Source organism: Rutidosis leptorrhynchoides, chromosome 1 (assembly GCF_046630445.1).
Source record: "Rutidosis leptorrhynchoides isolate AG116_Rl617_1_P2 chromosome 1, CSIRO_AGI_Rlap_v1, whole genome shotgun sequence".
Taxonomy (NCBI): domain Eukaryota; kingdom Viridiplantae; phylum Streptophyta; class Magnoliopsida; order Asterales; family Asteraceae; genus Rutidosis; species Rutidosis leptorrhynchoides.
Genome location: NC_092333.1, coordinates 709,465,950 through 709,478,501, shown reverse-complemented (window position 1 = coordinate 709,478,501; position 12,552 = coordinate 709,465,950). Strand labels below are relative to the sequence as shown.

The 12,552-nt window shown below is 30.3% G+C and overlaps 1 non-coding gene across 1 annotated transcript; it reads left to right on the top strand.

Moving 5' to 3' along the window:
* The first annotated feature begins 440 nt into the window (after nucleotides 1-440).
* LOC139887358 (small nucleolar RNA R71) lies at nucleotides 441-547 on the top strand. Its single transcript, XR_011773193.1, has one exon. It is a non-coding gene; the product is annotated as a small nucleolar RNA R71 (small nucleolar RNA).
* Nucleotides 548-12,552: the final 12,005 nt, after the last annotated feature.

Genomic DNA, 12,552 nt, shown 5'->3' with positions numbered 1-12,552 from the left:
TGAAGTTTAGCTTTGGCGGTTGATAATTATTTTGATAATTATTTCCAGGCCTTTGGTTCATATAGGAAACATTCTCTCGTTGTTCCAATGTTGGTTCAATGTGACAATCTTTCAATAAGTGTGGTCCACCGCATAGCTCACAACTGATTCGTATTGCGTGAATATCTTTATTCATCTTTTCCATTCGTCTTTCGAAAGCATCTATTTTTGCTGAAACGGAATCAAAGTCATGGCTAGAATCGGCTCTAGCCACTTTAGATGAACGAAAAATATCTTTTTCTTGGTGCCACTCATGCGAGTGGGAGGCTGTGTTATCAATACTTTTGTAAGCTTCAGTTGCGGTTTTCTTCATAATGGAACCACCAGCTGTTATGTCGATGTCTTTTCGTGTAGCAACGTTGACACCTTGGTAGAATATTTGTACTATTTGATAAGTGTCTAAACCGTGTTGAGGACATCCTCTCAACATCCTTCCGAATCTTGTCCACGCCTCATATAATATTTCATTTGGCTTTTGTGTGAACGTAACAATTTCTCCTTGAAGTCTCACGGCTTTAGATGCCGGAAAGAATCTTTGAAGAAAATTTTCAACTAAGACATCCCATGTGTCAATCGCCCCTTCAGGTAACGATTCTAACCAATCTTTGGCTTCTCCTTTTAAAGTCCAAGGAAACAACATGAGATAGATCTGCTCATCTTCCACTTCTTGGATTTTGAATAGTGTACAAATTCTTTTAAACGTACGAAGGTGTTCGTTAGGATCTTCATTCGGTGCACCACTGAATTGGCATTGGTTAGTTACCATGTGTAGAATTTGTCCTTTGATTTCATAATCTGGCGCATTAACTTCTGGCTTAATAATGGCGTGACCTTGGCCCGTGCGTGTGGCTCTCATTCGATCTTCCATACTTAGAGGTTCCGTTACTTCCATAATTGAATTTGTTGAATACGAATCACTAGAGGATTCTGATTTAATGGTTTGTGGCTCAGGAGGAATAATTAGTGGTTCAAGATCTTGGAATTGTCCTTGAATATGCTCCGGGTTCTTAATTGTGAAGTCGGGTTCAAAAAATGGATTATCGGAAATTTGAGTTGGAGTTCTTGTTCGACTAGATGACGATTCTAAAGAAAAATCAACGGCGACAATATTTGCTAAATGTCTTGATCTAGTTACAGGTGGTGAACGTACAAAAGGTGGTGAACGTCTTGCTCGGTGCATTCACTGAATATCCTATTAGTTTTTAAAAGGAAAGAAAAATTATAATAAGTTATCCAATCAATAGACTTTTCTGATTTTGCCCACGTTTCGAATAGCCAAAAGATGCAGCAGAGGGGCAGGATTCGTTTGGTCTCAATATAATTGAGGACTGTTTGGCTCCAATAACCCGGTCCACGTACAAATCCAACTATTACTACGAACCAGAAAATTTTGATGTCTATCAATTTAACCACTCAAAATAAATTTTCGTAATTTTAAGAAATTTAGATAAGAAGTAGAAAAAAAAAAATTCTAAGTCCTAAAAACTAGAATAGCGAGAAATAAGAGAGAAAAAGAGTTCGTCGAAAAAGGTCGAAAAACGAAAAATGGTTGAAAAATAAAAGGTGACGGAAAAATAAAAGAAACTTATCAAAACTTAAAAATACTTAACTAACCTAACCTTATTACTACAACTAACTTAAAATTATAATCGCAAATTGAAATTACTAATTGGAATGATAATTGATACATAGTAAAAGGTCTAAAAATATTAAAGCTTACAGGAAAAACTAAATCCCAAATAGAAATAACTTAAAAAGAAACTAAAACTTAAAAAGGCGTCGCAAAATTCTAAAGCACCTAAATCTTAGTCTAAAGAAAAAGCACTTAAGGAATTCTACGGCAAAGCCTAAAAATCTAGGAGTAAAAATGACTATAGCAAAAACTAAGTTTAAAATTAAATATGAGCTAAAAATACAAAAGTTATGCTACAACGATTAAAAAGGGACAAAATATAAAAATATACAAAAAGTTGTAAAAAGTACAATTTTTATAAAAATATTATTTTTATATTTTTTATTTAATAAAACTACTAATTTTACAATTTAATAAAACTAATTTAACTAAAATATATAAATAAAAAGTAAAAGTAAAAATAAAACTAATAATAATAATAATAATTAGGGTTAAATAATAATTATAATTAATAATAAACCGTAATTAATGCTGATTTAGGGTTTTTTGTCGCCTGTCAGAAAGGCTCCGCGAGTCGCGGCAATTAAAGCATCAAACCCCGCGAGTCGCGGGGTTCCAGAATTCAGCTGACAGGTTTGAATATTCGACGCGTTTTTTCTTTATTTTTTTTTTATTTTCTGTTTTCTATTTTTTTTTCTATATATAAAAGATATTTAATAAAAGTTATATTTTTATAAATTAAAATAAAGATAAAGAAACTTATAAAACTTAAATATTTAACAAAATCTTAAAAATACTTATATTTTTGTTTTTCTTTTTATATTTTTGAATAATTAAAACGTATTTTTACAAAAACGAATTTTTAATAGAAGTAAGCTAAAAATCTTTTTTTTTTATATTAGCGTTGCGCTTCCGGCTTTTAAGATAGTCCCCGGCAGCGGCGCCAAAAATACTTGATGTTATGCGAGGTGTATATAAAATAGTTATTAATTTTAGCAGGAAATACTATTAAATACGATACAATTTTACACAAGATATTTATTTATTTATAGAATGCATATACTTAAACCTTGCTACAACACTTATAGGCAGTGTACCTAATCGTACAGTAGTGTAGTTTTTAGTAAGTCCGGTTCGTTCCACAGGGAAATCTTTAAACAAAGCTCAACGCTATATTAGTTTACTTTTATTAAAAATACAAATATATATATAGGTAATATTATTATTATAAAGGGGGGTTTTTACCGTTTAATGACCGGTTTGTCGATTTTAAAACTTTAGTCGCAGTTAAAACCTAATGTAAAATATAAAATAAATACAAGACTTAAATTAAAGCGTAAAGTAAATAACGATAATGAAATTGCGAATAATAAAAGTGCGATAAAATAAACTTACGATAATTAAAAAGTACGATAATTAAAAGTGCGATTAAATAACAATAAATAAAAGTGCGATAATTAGAAGTGCAATTAAATATAAAATAAAGGAAATTAAATATGAAATAAAAGAATTATGCTTATTTAAACTTCCGTAATCATGATGTTTGACGTGTTGATTTTAGTTTTATGCCCATGGGTTAATTGTCCTTTGTCCTGGATTATTTAATATGTCCGTCTGGTTTTTGTCCATAACAGTCCATCAGTCATAAATATAAAGTGCGAGTGTCCTCATCAAATTATTCTTATACCCGAAGTTAAATATTCCAACTAATTGGGGATTCGAATTGTAACAAGGTTTTAATACTTTGTTTAATGAATACACCAGGTTATCGACTGCGTGTAAACCAAGGTTTTACTACTTTGTTAACAATTACCCTTGAATGTAATTTCACCCCTGTTTTAATTATTCTAGTGGCTATTAATCCATTCCCGTGTCCGGTTAAATGAACGATTATTCGTACATATAAATACCCCGCCCATCGTGTCCGATCGAGTGTATATGGTAATTTATAGGGACGCCCAATTGTAAATCTTTATATTAACATTAACAAACTATCATTTAGTTAAACAAATATAAAGCTCATTAATAGCCTATAGTCTAATTTCCACAAGTGTCGTTCTTTTGTCCAAACCCCAATTATGGTACAAAGCCCAATTACCCAATTTTAGTAATTAGCCCAACATCATGATTACTTCGTTTTAAATAAGCATAATAATAACTTAGCTACGAGACATTAATATAAAAAGGTTGAACATAACTTACAATGATTAAAAATAGCGTAGCGTTACACGGACAGAATTTCGACTTACACCCTTACAACATTCGCTAACATACCCTTATTATTAGAATTATAATTAAAATTAAAATTAAAATATAAATTATATATATATATATCGTATATATGAGAGAAGAGAGAATTAGAATATGAAATTTTGATCAGAATTCGGTTTGCTTTATAGCCAGAGTTGAAATTTGGGGCTCCGCGACTCGCGGTGAATTTTGCCTTCAAACCCCGCGAGTCGCGGAGATAGAAATTACAGCTCACATCTTTTGGAGTCTTTCTTGCCGACGGATTTTATATATAAATATAAAATATAAATAATTAATATAATTATTTATATATTATATTATATTCTTGTGCATAGTAGACTTGTAATTTTTAGTCCGTTGCGTCGAGCGTTGAGAGTTGACTCTGGTCCCGGTTCCGGATTTTCGAACGTCCTTGCGTACAATTTTATATTTTGTACTTTGCGTTTTGAATCTTGTAATCTTGTAATTTCGAGACGTTTCTTATCAATAATTGGAACCTTTTTGATTGTCTTTTGTACTTTTGAGCTTTTTGGTCGTTTGCATCTTCAATTCGTCGAATCTGTCTTTTGTCTTCACCTTTTATTATTTAAACGAATATCACTTGTAAATAGAACAATTGCAACTAAAAGCTTGTCTTTCTTGAGGAATAATGCTATGAAATATATGTTCATTTTTAGCATTATCAGATTTCTTATTTGATGATAATCACACCATCATCCTTCTTACTTCGATATTAGTCATACCAGTTCAAAATTTTCCAAAATCAATGGGTGGTTAATTCTCATCCTTATACTCTCCTATTCGTATCTCACTTATAAGCAACAACTTCACACTTAAGCATCTTTGGTCAAAGGACTTATGCCCTACTAATAGTCATCAACCACATTTAAATTCAATAGTTTTTATTACCTCAAATATCACCCGAAATTTTTAAAAATCTTTTACTCTATCCTCATCAATCTTTTTCCAACTTGTAACCTCCAAAATATGAAAAATTTTGTTTGTCAAAATTTTACTCACACTATTTTACTGTACGATCCTCTCAAAGTTTTATAAAAATAAATTTATTTTATTGCCATTCTTACAAATTTTAGAAACCGTATATGTTATATATAATAAAGTAAATAATTACTTATTTTTGACTAGTACAAGTGAGATTTTACTTTTACTTTTACAAGTCAATTCTTTTAATCAAAATATATTTTACTTAGAGTAGTCTATATTTACTAAGAACTTCATTTCTTTTCTTACATTGTCACCTTAAACAATTTCTATAAAATTTTCGTTGCTTATTATATAAAAATTTTTCTTTGCTTATTCGTATCCAAGTCATCATGAAGACTTTACAACCGTCGAAATTGAGAGATTCGTATGTGTGTGTATGTGATGAAGGCACTTACTACCACGTTATACAGAGCCTTCGGGCATCCACTAACACTTAAACCATTCAAAATTATTGCGTTAGCGCAAGGATCATATTTACCACACCTGTTGGAACGATGCTCTTTCTTACATAACTGTAATTCCTGACAATTATCAAAACTACATTTAATTTATTAGTTTTCATTATTTAGTAACATGTCACCCGATGATTCAAAGATTTTTCACTCAATATTTTTCAACTCGTAACCTCTGAAATACGAAAAACTATGTTTATCAAAAATTTTACACGTTGTTTATTTGTGCGGTCCTCACGAGATTTATGGACAAATGAAATTAATAAAAATTTTCTGTCACTTATGCGATTTATAAAATTATATATGTATGTATATAATTAAGTTAATAAATTTACCTTTACTTATTTTGGTTAGTACATACTAAGTTATACGTTCAAATTATTTAAAAATCGCTCCTTTATTGAGTTGTTTAACTTAAGTCAAATAGTTTTATGCAAAATGGTACACGTTGTACATACTTCTAAATTTACTAAGAACTTCATTCCGTTTATGTTGTCCCATCAAACGTTTAAAGGGTTTTCAAAACTTCCTTGGTTGTTTTTATTAAAGGTTCTCGTATTAGTCTACACCATGTATGGATCACACTTCTTCTCGTCCTCCATTTAGGGGTGAAGCTTACCATTAAGATCTTTGTTAAAAACTCTTGAGCCACTTTGGATGGCAGATTTATAAAATTTGTTAGGAAGTCTTTGCGCCCGTAAAATGTTCCTTTTTAGGTTAGACATGGCAAAAACGCGGGCTGATAAATCAGTTTTCTGGGGGACACTCAGTGGTCACCTCACTATAGGAAAGGCACTAGGTGGGTTTCTACTCTCAATATTTCACGGCTAATCGCAACACCAAACATCATCTTTCCTTTTGTAGATATATATTCAGGTGACATATTCATGGTAATAAGAAAAGAAACCAATTTGTTGATCTCTTAGGACAAGAGACTTAATCAATGGCATATACCTATTCTTACTTTTATACGCCCAAGTACCTTTCAAGGTAAATAACTCACTTCTAAGCCCAGGAGTCTCACGGAACTTTGATACGCTCCGTCTTATTCAAATATGGTATCATTGTTGGTCACTCCACAAAATTTCGGGACGAAATTTTCATTAACAGGTGGGTAATGTAACGACCCGACTTTTTCGACTTACTTTTGTGCTTGTAGTTTTCACGAAACTGCGTAATTGTGTGTACTGAGCTATATTATGATCTGGGAATCTTATTTCATGTTAATTACTTTCGTTAATACTTTACAACATGCCATTAAGTACTTGGTTACTTAACATGATCCTCGAATGCTTTTACGACCGTTAGTGTCACTTGACGTTTAAAACGAGCTATGTATTTTGATACACGTTTGACTTTGGTCATAATTGGAATATTATGACTACGTAATACTAATTGTTATTTTATAATGACAATTACTTGGGCTTTTGGTTGCTTAATTACGCTTAGTAATTTACTTATGCTCACTAGTTAGTCTTGTTGGACTTTCTACCTTGTTGGACTCAAGCCTACCCTACTCTAGCTAGTGGCCTATTTAATTAGCCCAATTTTAATAAGTTTATGACCTATATAAATATAAGACAAATGCCAATTTATTAGAGGGAACATACTAGCATTTTTGTTAACCATAATCACAGTTGTTGCATGGGATCCCAACATAAGCACTAACTTTAGACAACCATTAACCAAAAAGCAAAATTTTGTCCCCTTTGTCCCCCCTAAACCCCACAGCCACCACCACCATGCCACCCCATCACCTCCTATAAATACCATGCTAATTTCTCACATTTCACACTTGATCTTATCCACAAATTACACACACTTACTCTCTAATTCTCTCTCTAGTCTTTCTCACTCTAAAAAGTGTAAGTTTTAAATTTTCTTCTTCTTCTTCTTCCCTTCTCATTCACGACATCATCAACATCATTAAAGGGTCTAGCTTTTTAGCTTTTTGATCTTGTTATATACTCGAGCACTAGTCAGGGATACACTATTAATATCTAAAAGATAGGATATGAGTGCTCACGTATCAATATTGTGATTCAATATTGCAGGAAAGTACGTAGACGTAACGAAAATGATAAACACTAGGTTGACCTCACGAGCATAGCCCCGAACAATACCCATAATCTCCATAGCTATAACCCATAATTTCCTTAGCTCTATCCCGCTCGAAAAACCCGTTTTGAAATAACTCGCTCATGACCTCGTCGTAGTATTTTATGTATAATACTTATAATAACGCTTCCTAATAATACTAATACCAAATAATAATAAGATTAGTAATCTTAATATTTATAATTTATATATATGTGTGTGTGTTTTACGGAGTGCAAGAAGAAAGAAAAAAAATGATTCACAAACACAACATTCGTTCGGTTTAAAAAGGATGTTGAGCACACCTAACCCCCCATGCGATCGCATGGGGTTTGCATGGGTTAGCCATCCGATCGCATGGATCTAGTGGCCAGCTCTTTACGTTTTGTTTTTCCTTACCGACAAATTTATTAATTTTATTTATAATATAATTAATTTATATAATTATTTATATATTATATTATATTTATGTGTAACGTTGACTTGTAATTTTAGTTCCAATGACTCGTACATTAACTCAAAACATTTTATAACTAACTTAATATTAAATTTTATTACATTGAAAAATATATATATATATATATATTTTCATTTCGAAATATAAATTTGAAATATTTATTTAACAATATAATATATAGTTTTTCGAAACTAATTATATTTCAAAGTTCAATATATATATATATATATATATATATATATATATATATATATATATATATATATATATATATATATATATATATATATATATATATATATATATATATATATATATATATATATATATATATTATCTATATATATATATATATTATATATATATATATATATATATATATATATATATATATATATATATATATATATATATATTTAAAATCATTTCGAAATTATTATTTAGTAATACTCTTATCTTTTTAAAACAATAAAAATATTTTTATAAATTTATAATACAGGATTTAATTTAAGTTCTTTAAAATTCAAAAACAAGTTATCTTACAAAGTGTTTTAATAATAAAGTTCTTTTTAAACCAAAAATGTTTTAGTACGTTTGAAACTAAATAAAACAAATATCATAATTTGTTTCTCAAAGTTAAATATATTTAGGAATCATTTTGTTTAAATATTAAACTAATGGGAATCGTTATATCATAAAATGTTTTAGAAAAGTAAAATTGTATATAACTCATAACAGGTTTTCAAGTTTTTAAATTACCATTTGCTGATGAAGTGTAAGATAAAGTCCGAAGGTTAGATAAACGTATGAAATTACTTTAATGAAAACGTCATTTTTCTTAACTTGACGATATCCATTTTCTAAGTTATCTATATACCTCACATGTCTCTTTCACCCTAAATAATATGAAGGTTAACTAGTTAACACCTATATAGGAAATCGAACAGGAAACTCCACTAACCCTTGTCTAGTTCCCATTAAATAACACTTTATTCCTTTTTGTAAATCAATTTACCAATTATTCCGAATACAGTTAAAAAGGAAAAGTCTCCTAAATCAAAGTGGACCTCTCAATAGAGATGCGTAAATCATATAATGAATCTTGATAATTTAATCATTTGATTTTATCTTATATTTCCTTCGATAAAAATATTGGAACCAATACGTTCTTGTAAAGTATTATACATTTAATGCTTTGTTAACATTTTCAAGTGATAATTTATATATACATATATAATCATATCTATTTATATATATTAGTTCGTGAATCGTCTGAATTTGGTCGAGGTTAAATGAATGTATGAACATAGTTTAAAATTCAACTTAACAAACTTTGCTTATCATGTCAGAATATTATAAAGATAAAGTTTAAATTTGGTTGGAAATTTTAGGGTTGTCACAGTACCAACCCGTTAAAGAAATTTCGTCCCAAAATTTAATTAGAATGGTCATGGCTGACAATAAGTATGTTTTCATGACACATACGAGCTGAAAATTAGAGTTTTATCATCAGTGAGTAATTTGGATAAAACAATTTGTTTAAGTGAAGAGTATAGGTGAAGTTATCACAAAAAAGTGAAATGAGTAAATGTAGATTTGTCATATCTTTTGACGTAGATAGGATTGATTTCCAGAGTTCAAGGGATTTGGAGAAAATCTTCGTAATAAGATTTGGTTTTTCGGTAATTAAGGAAAGTTGGATTTGCTTTTATTAAATGCGATAATCTGTTTTGATTGCTCTGTCAGATATTTTACTGTATATCCACCCTCTTCGTTTCCTTATTTCCATAGCTCACACCTTCTATTCTACCTCCCTCAATTCATACTTTAAAGCATTCACCAATTTGCTCCATCCAGTTCTGATTCATGATATACTCATAACTTTCATATCTGTCATTCTTCTTTTTCATCTACCGCCGGAAGAATCTATTTACTTCTACTATACTCTTGGTTTTATAGTGTTTTAGTTATCCCGTGTCTTTATATTGCTATATGCATCGATATATATGGTTTGTAATTTCTGGTTTGTTGTTGGGCTTTATATCTTCCCTTGCTTTATATCTTCCCTTATATTTCAAAGTCCCTGCTTCTGTCTTCTATACTCATTGTCATTCACAGTTAATGCTCTCTCCTATTTGCTGCGATTTATACTCCAATTTCTATTTCGAAGCTTCATTCTTTTGTTTTCTCTTCTTGCCATTAAGCATCGCATGTAATGGTCCAGAATTCGTAGATATGAATTTCGGAATGAACATAGTTAATGTTCTAAGAAGGAAATTGTAATGGCACGATCTTGATTTGTCAAATTACCAGAATATCCCAGAAAAGACTGAATCATCAAGAAAATATTTTCTTGATATTTTTAGAGGTTAAATAGAATGCAAGAGTCATGTAACATGGCACATGATGATGGTATGGTCTGTGAATCGTCATGTTCCATTAGAAACTCAGCATGACTTACTGTAATATAATCTGACTTACTGTAATATAATCACGTTGATCAAGTGTCATTATATTATACTAACTCATGCTTAAGTTCCCAACACTACTTCAAAAAAATTCATACTTTAAACTCGAAGGTTTCAGAATTTAGAAACTAAACAGTTTCCTTTATGATGTAATACAGATAGCGCGAAGAGATAAATGATTTCAGATAAGAATAGTTTGGAACATTTCTTCAGAAATATCGATGATATTTATAATGAAAGATATGATGATATCTTAGAATATCTAAGATCAGAGGATGATGAAAAATATTGTCCGCAAAGGTTTAGAGTCAGGAGCAAGGTATTCATTAATGACTTCAGCGAATACTGAATCATTTGGATTCTTTGAAGGCAGGTTTAGTCTTTGTGATTTGTCCATAGCCTCCTTCTTAGTTTACTCAATCCGTTTTCCAGTTCCAAACTTTCTCTTTTTCTGAGCTTTGCCAACACACTATTCTTTATCATCAAACTTTTGACTGTTACGATCGTTTATAGTTTTTGCTGCTTCATCAGCATTTTTCAAAATTTCGAGAACTAGTTCGCAGTTTAGGGTGTTTTTCAGAAACTTCACATTCGAAGTATGTAAGTATAGGAGATAGACGTTATATGTATATATATAACTGTTGGCGTAGAATTGCTACGAAATTCGAGAATAATGATTCAAGCTTTTTGATATGGAAACTACTATTACGAGATGCAGATGAGTACATGATAGGGTTTCAATGAATAATTATAGTGATTTTTCGGAGAGGCTTAAAGATCAATGAAGTTGTTGGTAAGTTTACTGCTAATGTGGCGAAATATAAAAGGTTCCCCGATAACAATGGTGAAGGGGTAATCGTTATGATAAGGCTTATTCGAATGAGCAATTTAAGTTGATCTGCTGGAGCTGTGACAAAACTGTCTATTTTGAAAAGAAATTGAAAAATTATTTTTGGTAATAAATGCCAAAGGATCTTACACGGATACGTGTTAAACTATGATTTTGGTTTCGAGAGTTTTTCAGGTGCATGACTGTGGATAACATGTGGTTGGATCATCATCTCGATTGTTCATTATTTGAAGTGTCTTCAGGAATTTCGAGGGGTTTGAACATAGATTATAATTGTCAATACACATATGCTGTTCTAGAATTTTGAATGATACGAATATTTTTATGGCTTCTATGAATAGAAATGATGTTTTAGCACAGTTTTGAAGTCAAAGTATAGCTTTGAAAGATGTAAAAATCTAAGAGTGATGATACCGGTTATATCTCGAATTGAATTCTGAGATTTCAAAATTAGAATATGTAATTGGATTTGCATGAGTATGGTTGTTTTGATTTCTATGAAGGAATGTATATTGTTATGAAAGTAGTGAGTATAGTTGATGATTGCTGAGTCAGATTCGAAGAATGTAACATATTAATTGTGAATTTATATATCTCTCAGGTATTACCTACCCGTTAAAAGTTTCACAAGTAATAATTTGTTCAAGGGAATTTTATTACAGTCTTTATGAAAATATATGTATATTTTCTTCAGATATAATACAGATTTAATGAGTTACTATTAAATTAAACTTATTTAATTTATAGTTGGAATTATTATTGAGAAATCTCTAAAACTTTAGAAATTACGTAACCTTCGCTGAGTATTTCTTCCATTTGAATGAAATTATGAATTACTATTTCGTTATTCATCTACTGATATTTCTTTGATGAATAATGTTGATGTTCGTGGAATTCTTGTGAACTTCGCAAGATACAAATGATAATTTCTAGAGATTTTCAAGTATATCAAAAATGAAAGTGTAAACTCAAACTTGTATTTGGGTAATACTCTTGGGTTATTATGAAATGGAATCTATTAAGTTGAAGCAGAGATCATAGTTAACGATTGTTAAACCGTTAATGAGAGATGTACATCATAGCATATTAGTAACATGAATTAACCGAGTAGTATCTACCAGTTAAGATTCATACGTAATAGCTTAGTACAAAAAGATTTATTATGGTTTCAAAATTTATATATATAAGATATACATATAAAATCTTCAGAGGGAATGAGTTAATACTTCATAACTCATTGATACAATATACTCGTTATTGATCAGTGATGATGTTTGCGGTGATTATGGATCTGGCGGAAC